General features: G+C 33.7%; 1 non-coding gene across 1 annotated transcript; it reads right to left on the bottom strand.

The window, feature by feature from the left end:
- Positions 1–15200: 15200 nt before the first annotated feature.
- TRNAM-CAU lies at positions 15201–15286 on the bottom strand. Its single transcript is given in 2 exon segments — positions 15201–15236; positions 15249–15286. It is a non-coding gene; the product is annotated as a tRNA-Met (tRNA).
- Positions 15287–16723: the final 1437 nt, after the last annotated feature.

Raw genomic sequence — 16723 nt, forward strand, 5'->3', positions numbered from 1 at the left:
TAACCATTTCCAAAAGAGTCATATTCCTTCGTTCTGCCACACCATTCTGTTGGGGTGTACCAGGTGCAGACAATTGGGATTGAATCCCAACCTCTGATAAGTAATTCCTAAACTCTCCTGAGAGGTACTCGCCACCACGATCAGACCGTAGTGTCTTGATACTTTTACCATAACGTTTCTCCATATCAACTTTATACTCTTTGAACTTATCAAAGCACTCAAAGTTGCGGCGCATCAAGTAAATGTACTCATATATCGAATAGACATTTATAAAAGAGACAAAATATTCGAAATCACCTCTCGCCTAGATAGTCATAGGTCCACACAAATTAGAATGAACCAATTCTAACACATCTTTTGCTCTATACCCCTTGGCCTTAAAAGGTCTCTTGGTTATTTTTCCTTCCAAGCAAGATTCACAGGTTGGAAAGTTTTCCAGCACTAATGAACCCAAGAGTCCATCGGTTATTAGCCTTTGAATCCTACTCAAGTTAATATGACCAAGTATTAGATGCCAAAGATATGTTTGGTTCATTTTCGAAGGTTCCTTTCTCTTATTAAAATTAGAGGATGTGTTATTAATTTCCATTTGTTGCTTTGTGGGAGCTATTGGATTTAGAGTATACAAATTGCCAACTAATATACCAGAATAGATAACTACCCTATTTTTCTTAATAACCACTTTGTCATCAAAAGAAATAGTATATCCATCCAAAAATAGTTTAGAAACTGAAATTAAATTCTTTCTAAAACTTGGTACATAAAGATAATTTCTCAAAATCAAAGTTCTATTCCTATCAAATGATAAGTAAACATCTCCCACTGCAACAGCCGTCACTTTCACAGCATGTCCCATGTAGACGGTTATCTCTCCTTCATATAGTTGTCGGGTTTCCTGGAACCCCTGCAATGAATTGCAGACATGATCAGTGGCTCCTGTATCTACACACCAGGTATTGATAGATAACACCGCTAAACATGTTTCAACTACTAGAGAATAAGATATACCTTTATTGTTTTCTTTCCTACGAGGACAGCCCGCCTTCCAATGTTCAAACTGCTTGCCAATGAAGCACTTGCCCTTCGGCTTCTTCACTCCTGCTTTTAGTCCAATACCTAGAGATCGATTCACTTTCTTTGTCAAGCCAGCTTGTTTCTTCTTCTTCTTCTTGCCTTTCGACTTAGAAGTAGAAACATTTTCAATAAAGTGAATTTGAGAATTATGATGAAATACCCCTTCTGTTGCCTGAAGTTCTTTCAGTAGTTCCGCCAATGAATAAATCCTTTTATTCATATTGTAGTTCAGGCGGAACTGCTCAAAACTTTTGGGTAGCGTTTGGAGAATAATATTGACCTAGGTTTCCCCATCGATTTCGGCTCCAAGGATTTGTATCTCGTTCAAGTAAGCCATCATTTTGAGGATATGATCCCTTACGGGTGTCCCCTCTGACATGGTGGTTGTCATTAAGTTTCTCATAGCCTCTTGTCTAGAAACCCGATTCTGGAGTCCGAAGAGTTCCTTGAGATTGTACATCATGTTATAGGAGTAGGCATGGACTGATGCCGATGTTGCAGCACATTTGACATAGAAGCCAAAATGTAACACCGCGCCATCTCATCTGCCTTGACCCGTTTCTTATTATACTCAATCTCCTCTTCACTAGAATCACTATTAGGCTCATTATGGCAGACCTCTAATAGTACAAACTTATAGCCTTCAGCAGGTTGGACAGTGTCCAGGTTTCTTTTCCAATCTATGTAATTTGGACCAGTAAGTTTGTTCTTTTTCAAAATAATAGCAAGTGAGTTGAAAGTCATCCTAAGAATCACAAAATAAGTTTTGGTCAAAACTTAAGAATTTAGAATAATATTGATTCCTCAAACAATATCATTTAAATTCACCAACACCTCAAAACACCGTGAATTTTGTATGTCACGATAGTGTGGACGTATACAAATTCAAACATTTATAAGAGGAGGTTTTACCCAATAATTTTATTCTTGTCAACCTAACTTTATGACAAATAAAATAAATAGTTGATATTCCTTCGGTCACACAAATAATAGCAGTGACTCCGATGAGAAGGATACTATTAAATGTGCCTAAGCATATATCATTACTTGATACTTAGTCCATTAAATAGAATTGTGCCCCTTCAAATGGAGAATATCACACACTCCTAAATAATTTCCTATAATTATCCATAAAGGAAGTTTGATCTAGTGATGCACAAACAAACTCATCCGATGTGGAGGAAGGCACTCAGAGCCAACGCGCAAGTTTGTTTGCATCACTTACAAATCAGTAATAGAGACCGTGGAATTTATTTATAAATGTTGGTGCGGGTAGCACTAACGGTCTAACCCAGGTTTTGATGAATGACAAATAGGTTAAATTAGTTTTGTTGTTGTCTGACACTTTGATCAAGTGTGCAGGAGAAGTCCAGACAGGTCGACGGGCTGACCGGATGTCTGGCACGAAGTCCAGCTAGGTCGACGGGCTGACCGGATGTCTGGCACGAAGTCCAGCTAGGTCGACGGGCTGACCGGATAGCTGGCGAGAAGTCTAAGCGGGTCGACGGGCTGACCGGACGCTTGGCGAGAAGTCCAGCTAGGTCGACGGGCTGACCGGATAGCTGGCGAGAAGTCCAAGCGGGTCGACGGGCTGACCGGACGCTTGGCGAGAAGTCCAGCTAGGTCGACGGGCTGACCGGATAGCTGGCGAGAAGTCCAGACGGGTCGAAGGGCTGACCGGACGTCTGGCAGGTAAGTAAGGTAAGTCACTGGAGGGGAGTGACTGCGAGGACGCGTTCCCGGGAAGGGAACATTAGGCGTCGATCCGGCTTAGATCCATTTCGGATATCTAAGTCGAGATCGTGACTAGATTCCGGTCTCGGAAAGACGGAATCTAAGTCATACTATTTTTGCTAATTCATACTCACTTTGCTTTTGCTAACAATCTGTGTTGCAGGGTAAATTTGCCTCCGGACTAACGTTTGTCTTGCAGGACGGATTCTGCGAGAAAACAGGGTCCGGGCGCCCGGGAGGGAAATTTCATCCTGATCACGCGTCGCCACGTGGAGCTCGCTGGTTGGACTTGCTACGTCTCACCAGGGCGCCCGGAAGGCATCCAAGGCGCCCCGAGCCTCATATAAAAGAAGGGTCAGAGGAGAGCTTCAGAACAATAATGAAAAGAAAAGTCTTCCACTGCTCTGCACTTCTGCGACGCGAACAAAGCTCCGACACTACGCTCCATTCTTTTCCCTTCTTGTCGGTATTTGTTTTCAGTTTTTCATTAGCATTCTTTGTACGGTTTTTTTGTAATCATTATTTCGAACTGCTAGTGAATTGCCCAACGAAAGTACTCACGGAGTACGGGCCTTCGAGTAGGAGTCGTCACAGGCTCCGAACGAAGTAAAAAACATTTGTGTCTATTTTACTTTTCCGCTGCGTTTATACTCTAAGTTTTCGAATCGATATTCACCCCCCCCCCCTCTATCGAATCTAACGGTCCTACAAGTGGTATCAGAGCAGGTACCGCTCTGATTTGGTTCAACCACCAATCAGGCAAAGGGGGGACTTTTTGAAAGAAAAATTAGATATCGTTTGTCTTTAAAATAAAACCTTACGCCTTTCATTTTTTCCCTCCAAAACTGTTTTTGAAAAATACATCGTCATCTCTTCACCATTGCTTAGTATTGACAAGATATTACATTTTCAAAAATTTGAAATAATATTTTTTTTATTAATATTTTAATAATATTTTATTAATTTTTTTTCGAAAATAGTGAAATATTATTTTTTTCGGCACTGCTAATCCAAGACCAAGTCTTGGGATCTTTTGTTTGTTTCTCTGTGTGCAAGAAATTATGACTCTTCTAGAAGGACGGAACCCCTGCGAACCGCCACCATACGATCATGAAGACTTCAACTACTGGAAGCGATTAATGGAATGCTTCTTAGGAAGCGTAGACATCGATTATATGCTAATTTTGAGGAAACCTTCTCAAAACTCGGAACTGAACAAAAAGGTAAGTAACATTATTTGTAATGTTTTACCTAACAATATTTTATGCAGATTAGAAAAGTACAAGAATGCATATGAGCTGTGGACCCAGTTGATCAAGCTTCACGAGATGCCGATGGAGCTAGAAGATCAAGTTAAAGTCGAATCCGGACTCGAGTCAGATCCAACGGAGAAGCCTGCTGAATTAGGGGTTGCGCTCAAGGTTAGTAATATTTACCAAAACACCCTTGCTAGTAGTAGTTTAAAATATGCGTCTGTTAATTTGGATATGTCTGAAAGTATATGTGAAAATAGTGTACATGACAATACTTGCAAAAATACCTCTAGGATATTTTCTGATAAAACAAATATAATTAATTTAGAAAATACAGAAAATCTGAAAATAATTAATAAATCTAAAAATTTGAATTTAAACCTAAACAAATTTGAAAATTCAAACAAAAAAGATGACAAGGTCAATATTGATCTAGATAAAATTAATAAATTATTTAATCTAGACAATATTAATCTAGAAAATTCTATCCAAAACCAAGATAATTTAATTAATAAGAAATTAAACTTTAAAGATAAAACTAATCTAATAAATTCAATTAACCATATCAATTTAAAAGGCAAAGAAAATATAAGGATAAAATCAAACACTTTGATAAAATCAAAACGGAATTTAACAAACTTAAAATTAAATGTTAAAGATAACATATTAAACAAAAATAATCTAGAAATTTCAAAATTAACAATTAATAAAAAGCTAAAAGATAAATCATTAAGAAAATATAATTCAAACAGTTTAGTTAATTCAAATTTAAAAATAAATAAAAACTTAAACTTTAAAAATAAGCTATTAAAGAAAGATAATTCAATTAATCCAATAAAATTGAAATTGAAAGAACATTCAAATATTAAATACACTCTCTTAAAGAAAGATAATTTGACCAATTTAATTAATTCAAAATTAAAAACTTAAATTTAAATTACAAATTAAACATTACAACTTAACTAAAACCAACTCTAATTATACAAAAATCTTAAATTAAAGACCAATGATTTAGGGGGAGGCTCCAGAATAGCTGGCACCTCCAAAACTAACTTACCCGACAGGGTAACCCAAACAAACTAACCCGGCAGGGTAATTAGGATTAGTTAAAAAGAGACCAAGTTTAACTTGAATCATGGTACTGGTGAAGTTTTTGGATGATAGTACGTTAGGGAAGCTTGGGCATCGCGTGTCTAGAAAGATATGGCTTCGATCTGGTGCATTTGGCCAAGTGGAACTGACCGAAGCTATCCTTAAATGGATACTAACTAGTTAGACCAAGGTTTAATATTAAGCTCCGTGGATAGGACTATTCGGAAAACCTCGAAAGGTTGGCTACTTCTAATGACGTCCAAGTGACTCACCAAGCTTAGAAGTTTATCCGAAGAATGCCTATTTGTTGAGACCAAAGCTAAACCTGAATCTAACAAAAGTTAAACCAAACTCTATAATTAAATCTAATTCATCTCACAAAATTGTAGGATTCCCTGATTGAAAATATAGATCAGGTGAGATAACTAAGGACCTAAAAGAAATTAATTAAATTAATTAAATTAAATTAAATTAAAATTAAATCAATTAAATTAAAATAACATTTTCTTTAATTTAAAAATTTATTTTAGAAATTAAATTTAATTTTCTTTTACTTACAAATTTATTTTAAAAATTAAACTTAAATTATCTTAATCTAAAAATTATTTTAAAAATTCTTTTAAAAACTTTTAAAACTTATTTTGAAAATTATTTTAAAAATTCTTTTAAAAACTTTTAAAACTGATTTTAAAAAATTATTTTAAAAATTCGTTTAAAAACTTTTAAAACTTATTTTAAAACAAATATTTTAAAAATTCTTTTAAAAACTTTTAAAACTTATTTTGAAAATTATTTTAAAAATTCTTTTAAAAACTTTTAAAACTGATTTTAAAAAATTATTTTAAAAATTCTTTTAAAAACTTTTAAAACTTATTTTAAAAAAAAATATTTTAAAAATTTTTTTAAAAACTTTTAAAACTTATTTTAAAAAAAAATTATTTTAAAAATTCTTTTAAAAACTTTTAAAACTTATTTTGAAAACTATTTTAAAAATTCTTTTAAAAACTTTTAAAACTTATTTTAAAAAAATTATTTTAAAAATTATTTTAAAAACTTTTAAAACTTATTTTGAAAATTATTTTAAAAATTCTTTTAAAAACTTTTAAAACTGATTTTAAAAAATTATTTTAAAAATTCTTTTAAAAACTTTTAAAACTGATTTTAAAAAATTATTTTAAAAATTCATTTAAAAATTTTTAAAACTTATTTTAAAAAAAAATATTTTAAAAATTCTTTTAAAAACTTTTAAAACTTATTTTATAAATTATTTTAAAAATTCTTTTAAAAACTTTTAAAACTTATTTTAAAAACAAAAAAAAAATCATTCTAAAAATTCTCAAAAAATTACTTTTTCAATAATAATAAAAAAAAACTAGTAAAAATTATGATTTAGACTTTAGGCATATTTTTAACATTAAACATTATTGTAACCTCAAACATTATTTTAACTTTAAAATTAAAGTTAAAACTTAACATTAAAACTTTAAAGTTAATTTAGGTTTAAGACTTAAACATAATTTACAATTAAAATCAAACTTAAATTGCCTTCAAAAACTATTTTAAGAATAAACTTAAAACTAAATAACATTAAATAATTAAATTCAAAATTACATTGAAATATGTTGTTAACAAATAATTAAAATTTGATTAACTTAAGATTATAAACTAAGTTAAATACTTAATAAGTGAATAATTGAAATAAGAACTTAAAAAATTAACTTACACCAAATAGTTAATTAATTCTTAATTTAACTCAATAAATCTTAATTTTAACATTAATCAAAATCCTAATTTCACTATAAATTAAATCATAAGTTATCCTTATTAACTATTAATTCAAATTAAACTTTAACTATGTTTAATAACTTTAATAAATTGTACTTCAAATCACTACTAACTTTAAACTAAGTTAATCCAACTTAAAAGGAAGTAAATGAAAAAATTGAATTATAACTAATACTTTTATTAACCAATTCAATTAATTAATACAAAGGTTAACTCATTTTAAATAAATATTAAATTATTAAATCATGTACAAATTAATCAATAAATTATTGATAATGGTTAACTGTTATTGAATTAATAAATTCTTTTCGTATTTAACCTTAAGCTTAAAAGTCTGAATCTAAAATTAATTATTGATTAATCAAACTCAAATAAACAATTATGGGGGATAATAAAATAAGGAAGATTAATAAATTAAGGGAGAGTAATAAATAAGGAGGATTAATATATTAAAGGAGTATCAAATTCAGGGGGAGGTTTATTTATCTCCTTAAGTGTTAGTTTTTAATCTTCTCTTTAAAATCTCTCTAGAAAATTCTACCTCAATTTAAAAAAAAAAAATTACTTTGAATATTTTTAGCAAATACTTTCAAAATTTTATGTCAAGTTCAGGGGGAGGGATTAATTAAAATTTTCCCTTTATTTAAAAAATATTTTAAAATTTGTGTTTGAAAATTGTTTTCTTAAAAAAAATTTCTTAAACCTATTTTTTTAAAAAACTAAGCTGTTTTACTTTTTATTGAAAATTGATTAGATTTAACTTAGTTTTTGAAAATTGAATTTAAAACTCTAGTTCTTAAAATTTGATTTTACTTAAATTTGACATTTTGATTTGAAAGTTAACTTTTACAAAAATTAGTTTTAAAAATTGCTTTGTTATTGAAAATTTTGGAAATTAGATTTCTTTCAAAACTTAAGTTTACAAATTAAGCTTCTCAAAATCATTTTCCTAATTTTGAAAATTGAATCTTTTACAAACTTAGTGAATTTCAATCAGTTTTGAAAACTTAGTTTTGGAATTTTGATGTTGAAAACTTATGTTTGAAAACTATAGTTTTTAACTTTGACCTTAAAAACTATACCTGAAAAATTAGCTATCTTTCAAACTTAGTTTTGGAATTTTGATCAGTTATGGTTCAAAACTTAGTTTTTTTCAAAGATTTAAGAAATAAAAGCAAACTTTGTCTGAAGCCTATGTCTATGCTTACTTACTCCATGCTTATTTTTGATGAATGTCAAAGGGGGAGGGTTAAGTGGTTAAGTTAGCTAAACCAATTTGAAAATACAGACTAACTTTAAAAACCACATCATAAATGCATGTTGTTTCTTGCATATGTTTTCACTAACTTAACCAAGTTGTCATTCCATCAAAAAGGGGGAGATTGTTGGTGCGGGTAGCACTAACGGTCTAACCCAGGTTTTGATGAATGACAAATAGGTTAAATTAGTTTTGTTGTTGTCTGACACTTTGATCAAGTGTGCAGGAGAAGTCCAGACAGGTCGACGGGCTGACCAGATGTCTGGCACGAAGTCCAGCTAGGTCGACGGGCTGACCGGATGTCTGGCACGAAGTCCAGCTAGGTCGACGGGCTGACCGGATAGCTGGCGAGAAGTCTAAGCGGGTCGACGGGCTGACCGGATGCTTGGCGAGAAGTCCAGCTAGGTCGACGGGCTGACCGGATAGCTGGCGAGAAGTCCAAGCGGGTCGACGGGCTGACCGGACGCTTGGCGAGAAGTCCAGCTAGGTCGACGGGCTGACCGGATAGCTGGCGAGAAGTCCAGACGGGTCGAAGGGCTGACCGGACGTCTGGCAAGTAAGTAAGGTAAGTCACTGGAGGGGAGTGATTGCGAGGACGCGTTCCCGGGAAGGGAACATTAGGCGTTGATCCGGCTTAGATCCATTTCGGATATCTAAGTCGAGATCGTGACTAGATTCCGGTCTCGGAAAGACGGAATCTAAGTCATACTATTTTTGCTAATTCATACTCACTTTGATTTTGCTAACAATCTGTGTTGCATGGTAAATTTGCCTCCGGACTAACGTTTGTCTTGCAGGACGGATTCTGCGGGAAAACAGGGTCCGGGCGCCCTGGAAGGGATCCGGGCGCCCGGGAGGGAAATTTTATCCTGATCGCGCTCGCCACGTGGAGCTCGCTGGTTGGACTTGCCACGTCTCACCAGGGCGCCCGGAAGGCATCCAGGGCGCCCCGAGCCTCATATAAAAGAAGGGTCAGAGGAGAGCTTCAGAACAATAATGAAAAGAAAAGTCTTCCACTGCTCTGCACTTCTGCGACGCGAACAAAGCTCCGACACTACGCTCCATTCTTTTCCCTTCTTGTCGGTATTTGTTTTCAGTTTTTCATTAGCATTCTTTGTACGGTTTTTTTGTAATCATTATTTCGAACTGCTAGTGAATTGCCCAACGAAAGTACTCACGGAGTACGGGCCTTCGAGTAGGAGTCGTCACAGGCTCCGAACGAAGTAAAAAACATTTGTGTCTATTTTACTTTTCCGCTGCGTTTATACTCTAAGTTTTTGAATCGATATTCACCCCCCCTCTATCGAATCTAACGGTCCTACAATAAATTCCTCCCCCACTTAGTTATTTAAGATGAGGATTTTAACATGCACACACACACACACATCACAACAAATAAAAGCAATAAATATAGAAACACAAATTTCCAACTATTATGGCCTCTTCCATCACTGTCCTCCATGTGTTGCCAGCCCTAGCAGTAGTCAAAATTAGCCACCAGCCCTAGGGCTCATGTCGTCGCTGTAGGACCGTTGCGGCCGGCTAGAAGGGGTTGTTGGATAGTCCTGTAAAATAAAAAAACAAAACAACCCTTCTCGAACTCTTTAAGCTAACACTTGCATAAATAAAGCAGAGCAAATAAATAAAGCATTAAAAAGACGAGACACAAAAGGTTTACTTGGTTACAACCGATGTGGTTGTTAATCCAAGGAAGATTAAGCTCACTTAAAAACTCCTTCTGGCGGAGAAGCCTCGTACAGCGTTGAAGTGCAGAAAACAGAAGCTCAACTCTAGACTAAAGCTTACAAGCGTTGGAATTACAATTCAGAGTTCATTGAAAAAGCTTCTGGACCAAAGCTATATTTATAGCCTTGGTCGGGGCGCCTGGAAGGATTCCGGGCACCCTGGGGGGATAAAACTTTATCCCCCAACGTCTAGATCGAGATTGACTCAATCTGGTCAAACTTCACGGTCCGGGCGCCCCGGACTGCCTCGGGCGCCCGGGAGCCCAAAGTCAACAGATGTTGACTTTTTCGTCCGGGACCTCTTCTCTGGTTCAGTCCCGCCTCGGTCCAGTTCTTCTCCTCCGGATCCGATCGCTTGGGTGATCTCTGCCATCCGGAAAAGGGCTAACCCGAACCCAAGTTCCGATCTTCTCGAGCGGGCTTCCCTCCGGCTTCTCGTCCCTCGGAATCGCCGCGTGTTTCCTTCTCGTCCGCCGGCGTACTCATCCGCAATCTTCATCCCTCGGACACACCGCGTGGCATCCTTCTCGCTAGTTGCGTCTCTTGCTCCCCAAGCAATCTTCCGCTCCGGCTTTCGTCCCTCGGAACCACCGCACGCTTCCTTCTCGTCCGCCGGTGTACTCTTCCGCAGCACCTCGTCCCTCGGACTGCCGTCCTTCTCGCTAGCTGCGTCTTCCGCTCGAGTACCTGTGCTCCTAAGCTCCTGCACACTTAGACACAAGGTTAAAACACACAGGACCTAACTTAACTTGTTGATCACACCAAAACAACCTTGGGATTCCAACAGTCGCGTCCATCGAGCTCCCTTTTCTGTTGCGCCTCTGGTCCTCAAATAGCACCACGCCTCTCAAAGATACGATCCGCGACAAAAATAAAATTTTACATATATCGATCCTATATTCCACAAAGGAATGTACATAAAGTCTAGATCAAACAAAATGTAAAACCTAAAACTAATACAGTTCCTGCTGTATTTAATAAATACAATCATGCGCACACATAAAATGTCCTCGACATGTCCGAGAGTCCAATCACACACAATCACAATAGGTCATAATAGTTGGAGCCTGCAACCACAGAGTTAATCTATTTGCATATCCTACTATTATCCTACCTAAAATATCTATGACATGTGCATAATTAAACTAAAAACCAAACACACAGAGGTATAACCTAACTCTGATACCAATTGTTGGTTGCTAATCGGAATACCACCCTAATTCCCCTGTACAAAAATTTATACAAGCATAGAACTATCCTAGCTACCCATGTGATCTACTGAAGTTAAATTTAGATTGCAAACAATGCTTAACATTATTAATCCAAATTATCCTTCAGAAGTTAAACTTGGATTGGAAACGATACTTAACATTTTTACTCCAAATTTAATCGATGTGATCTTCCTAAGTTAAACCATATTACAGAAATTATCAAATATCTATTTCAAAGATCGGCTTCCAGGTTAAACATGGCGAAGCACTAGGCCTTCTTGGATATGAGATCATCCACCACTTCCTAGACAAAGTCTCTCAAAGAAATAGGATATTTAACTTCTTATAGTAAGCTAGGTTTAACTATAGAGACCTCAATAGAAACACATTATCGAAACATGAAATCAAAAAATAAAATCGATAACAAAAAATGATAACTTAAAACCGATAACCTCTTGTGTTTGGTTTTTCAAGATCTATACAAAAGATGAACTAGTTATGATGCGGAAAATAATAACTAGTTATACCTTTTGTAGCTTATAGACCTCTTGATCTTCTACTGTATTCCTCTCCTTCTCTTGGGCGTCGTGTGGGTGACGATCTTCCAAGTTGAAATCCACCCAAGCTTCTTCCTTTGCTTCCAAGATCCGGCCACCAACTAACCTCCAAGGGATGCTAGACAAGAGATCTTCCTTCTCTTCTTCTTCTCCTTCAATCAACCGGCCACCAAGAGATCGCCACACTAGATGCCACCGCCCTCCAAGGAAGAAAACAAAAGGAGAAGAGAAAAAGAAGAGGGCCGGCCACCAAAGGATTGGAAGAGAGGAATAGAAGATGTATTATCTCATGAGGCACCCCTCCATCTCTTTTATAATCCTTGGTCTTGGCAATAAAGGAAAGTTTTAAATATAATTAAAACTTCCTTATATTTCTTGCCAATGACTAAAAAGGAAAGTTTTAAAACAAAAAATTAAAACTTCCTTTAATGCTTGTCATGGTCGGCCCTATACTTGTGCTCCAAACAAGGAAAGTTTTAAACACAAAATTAAAACTTCCTTATTTGTTTTCGGTAAGAAAATTTTAATAAAAAATTTCTCTTTTAAATCCCTTGTTGGTTATAAAAGGAAAATTTTATAAATTAAAATCTCTCATTTAAAACATGTGGATGGTTACAAAAATGAAAGTTTTATCAAAAATTAAAATCTTCCTTTTAACTACAAATAGGAAAAGATATCAAACCTCTCTCTTAATCCTTTGTAGTAAGCTATAAAAGGAAAAATTGTAAAATTTAAAAACTCTCTTTTAAAACCATAGCTTCCACAAAAGGAAAGATTTTAAAATTTAAAATACCCTTTTATTTTAATGTGGTCGGCCACCTACCTTGGGCTCCAAGCTTGGCCGGCCATAAACTTGGCTCCAATCTTGGCTTGGCCGGCCACAACAAGATGGATAAGAAGCTTGGCTTTAAGTGGATATAAGGCTTTTTAAATAAGAGGCTACAACAGGGGCCGAGAGGAGGAATTGGTTTTGATCTCTTGATGAGCTTGAGCATCCTGTGTTTGCCCCGAACACCCAACTCAAGTTCATCAATAATAACACATACCACTAAAGAGTTATTATTGTACTACCGCACCAATCTCATATTACAATATGAGCTCCTTCTTATCATGAGTGTGTTAGTCTCCCTGTATTTAAGATATCGAATGCCCACTAATTAAATGAGTTACTAGCAACTCAATTAATATCTATCTCCAAGAGTAGTACCACTCAACTTTATTGTCATATCGAACTAAGTCCACCTGCAGGGTTTACATGACAATCCTTATGAGCTCCTCAAGGGGACATCATCGACCTAGATTACTAGGACACAGTTTCATTCTATAATCAATAACACACTATATAAATAATATCACTTCCCAACTTATCAGGTCTATTGATTTAACGAACTAAATCTCACCCTTTGTTAAATTAAAGAAATAAATATTAAGTATACGTGCTTGTTATTATATCATGATTAAAAGTACGCACTTCCATAATAACAAAGATTTTGTTCTTTTATGTAATCAATATAAAAAAAACTACCTCAATTAGTCCTGCTCAATACACTCATAGTGTACTAGTGTAATTTTATAGTCAAGATAAACTAATACAAAATTACACTACAACCACTCCAATTGTTTGCCCCATTTCATCTTGGTTGTGAGCTACTATTTATAATTTATAAGAAACTGATAACATGATCTTCTGTGTGTTACCTCACACCATGTTATCTACGATATAAATTAAATGGACAACTACACTTAGCATAAATGTAGACATTTGACCAATATGATTCTTATTTCTAAATAAATGTTTATTCAAAAAGGTAGGCTTTTAGTATACATCCTAGCAATAACTTCACATGATATCAGTTACACATTGGAACCACATTACACATGCATATTATCATTAATTTCATAACATACATGTCCCTAAAATAACGAACTAATCTAACATACTAGGTTATCAAAACATAATTAAGTGCATATATTAAACCCCAAAAGTCCGAAACACATAGAATTAGCATATGACTCATTAAGTTAACATGATGAACAGAAAGAAGAAACATGGGCATAACTAGATCCAACATCCTAATTCCCTAACATTAACATGTGACTCATTAGTTAGCATGATAAGAAGCAAAAATAAACAAAGGTATAACAAAACCAAATTTCAAAAATTTACATATATCTTAAGTGAAAGATGGTGTTTCATGGCAACTTAACCCATAAGATCCGAACCTATACATGACACAAAGTAATCATAAACTTGGGTTCAACCTTGTGGTATCAAAACTTCTAAGAGCTAGCATGGTATCAACTTCTAAGTAATAAAAGAGCATGAGGTCTTATACAATCCAAACCCTACAAATCTATAAAAGCTAACATGGTATCATGAACTTGAAACCAAAACCAAAACTTATATAGGGTACCTAAACATACATGAACTTGAAGAACTAAAATAAAACTAGATGTGAGAAAAATATAAGAACAATGGTAGCGCAACATCATGATGAATAAGACCCCCTAAATAGAATTTAGAACTACTCCCATAAATCTGAAATTTTATAAGTTTAATACTTAGAATTAAGCATGGATCTTCTAAGGGAAGACAACTAGAAGCATGGCTCAAATTGTAATGCAACATTCATATTCATAACTCTTAAAATAGAATTTAAAACTTACCACAACATAACCAAAAGTAGAAATGTCACAGCATAATTCTAGATTCGTCAATCAGTGATATAAAAATTATATGAAATTCATCATTCATCCAAAAAGGGTTCTGTAAATTGATAATAAAAACTAACTAAATTTCCTACATTTCAACAGAAGACACTGAAGTGAAATTCGTTCACCCATTGAGGTTAATTTACACTACAACAGAACCAAAAGCAACAATGTCACAATATAATTTCAGATTCATCAGTTAGTGGTATTATTATTATTATTATTATTATTATTATTATTATTATTTCAATGTTCATACAATCAGATTAAAATAAACGATTTGCTATGAAATAAAATGGGCAATTGCCGTTTTAAAAAAAATTGTTTTCTTGTCGATGTGTAAAAAATTAATTTTGAATCAAATTTAATATTTTAGCCCCTACAACAACCCAACTCAACTCAATAGAACCGTTTTATATCACCTCATGTGACAAAATGTAACCACTCAGCCTTACAACGAAATGGAGTAAATTACGACGACTGAGCAAATTTAATTACTGGTTTCATGTGACAATCTCCCATATGATATATGTACCAACACATACGGCTATGGCGATGGGGCCTGGGGACGAGCTAACAGAAGTGCTAAAACGAATGCGGCTATTAGCCCGTTTCATCAGTCATCACCTATAAAACATAACGGATTGAATTTGCATAATTGTTCTCATCCAAAAGAGGAATTTATCAGCCAGCATTAAGTTGGACTAGGCCCATTGGACCCATAAGCCTAATTTCAAGAGAAAGGCAGTGTTTTTTATAAAATAATATAAAAATCAAAATGGGGTGAGAGAGGCTCGAACTCTCGACCTCAGGATAACTCAGAAAGCTATGAGACCTACGCGCTAGCCAACTGCGCCACCACCCCATCATGTGAAAATATTGATATAATTGTAGTTCTTATAAATTATACAAACTATCCTTATTCTATTTTAAACCTTTATTATATATATAATTTAATTTCCATAAGGATAGTTTGTATGATTTATAAGAATTATAATTATATCAATTTTTTCACATAGTTTTGTCACTTGTTTATTGGCAATAGTGAACTTCTAGTGTTAATTTTTTTTTTAGCTTAAACATTAAATCCTAAAGTATAAACAATTAAAAATAATAATAATAGTAGGTGCTCATTGGTTGATAATAAAAATAATAAGGTGCTCACTGGTTGATAATAGATGACTGTGTCTCTATATATATCAACATAACATTAGTTTTTAAATTTTTTTAAACTCTCGATTAGATTAATCAGATTCCTTTCTTTAGGATTGAGTTATAGTATTAAGTATTTCAAAAGAAAAAAAAAATAAAGGTGCTTACAACATAAGGGGCGCGGCATATAAAAAAACCCAAATATATAGATATATATAAATGAAATGAGTAAAGGTATCATCTTTTGATGTTTTCATGGTTTAATACTCTAACCCTTTATACCCTAAGTGTAACTTAGTTTGTGGGAGTCAATATTATTATTAAAGTGTTTAACCTCACTAACTGTACAATTGAAATGTGACACAACAATAATCATCCATAACAAGTAGGGTCGTCAATGAGGAAGCCAAACTAATTTTTTTATTGTTTAAATTTATTTTATAAGATAATTGAATAAGTCAAACTAAGTTTAAAATGAAATAAGTCATTTAAATAGATATTTAAGGTTAACTTGAGTTGGATTCAAATTTAGTTTGAATTTGGCTTTACATTCTCAAACGTGTTTGATTTCTTAATGAGCTTTATAAGTTTGTTTACTCGTTATTGTGAGGTTTTTTTTTTCTATTTACAAGTTGACAAAAACTTTATTGATGAACATGGTTTAAAATTTTTATTTGCGAGCATATTATTCATCAACAATTCATGATCTTTGTTGATCAAAATAACAAGCTAAATACATATGTTCTTTAGTGTAATGAGTTATTCTACTTTGTTCATTTGACTTGCCAATTGTATATGTTGAATAAACATAAATAATTTTTTATAAAATTGAATATCAAAATTACTCATGAACATTTGATTCGTTTATAGCCCTAATAATATAAAATAAATATAATAGCATATGTAAATCCTTATTAATATATAATATAGATATTTTTTATTTTAAAATATAAATATTCCTGGTAAAAAAATTATCCTTAAACATTTCTCTTTTAAAAATTATCAAACAAATTTCACCTATTTTTTTAATATATGAAATACTCCTTTATAATTTATCTGCAAGCAACTTTAACCAAAGCTGATCTTTAACCGAAATACCAATATTTTAATTTAAATTGCAAATTATTTTTTATTTTAGAAAAAGAATAAC

Source organism: Zingiber officinale, chromosome 1A, assembly GCF_018446385.1.
Source record: "Zingiber officinale cultivar Zhangliang chromosome 1A, Zo_v1.1, whole genome shotgun sequence".
NCBI lineage: Eukaryota > Viridiplantae > Streptophyta > Magnoliopsida > Zingiberales > Zingiberaceae > Zingiber > Zingiber officinale.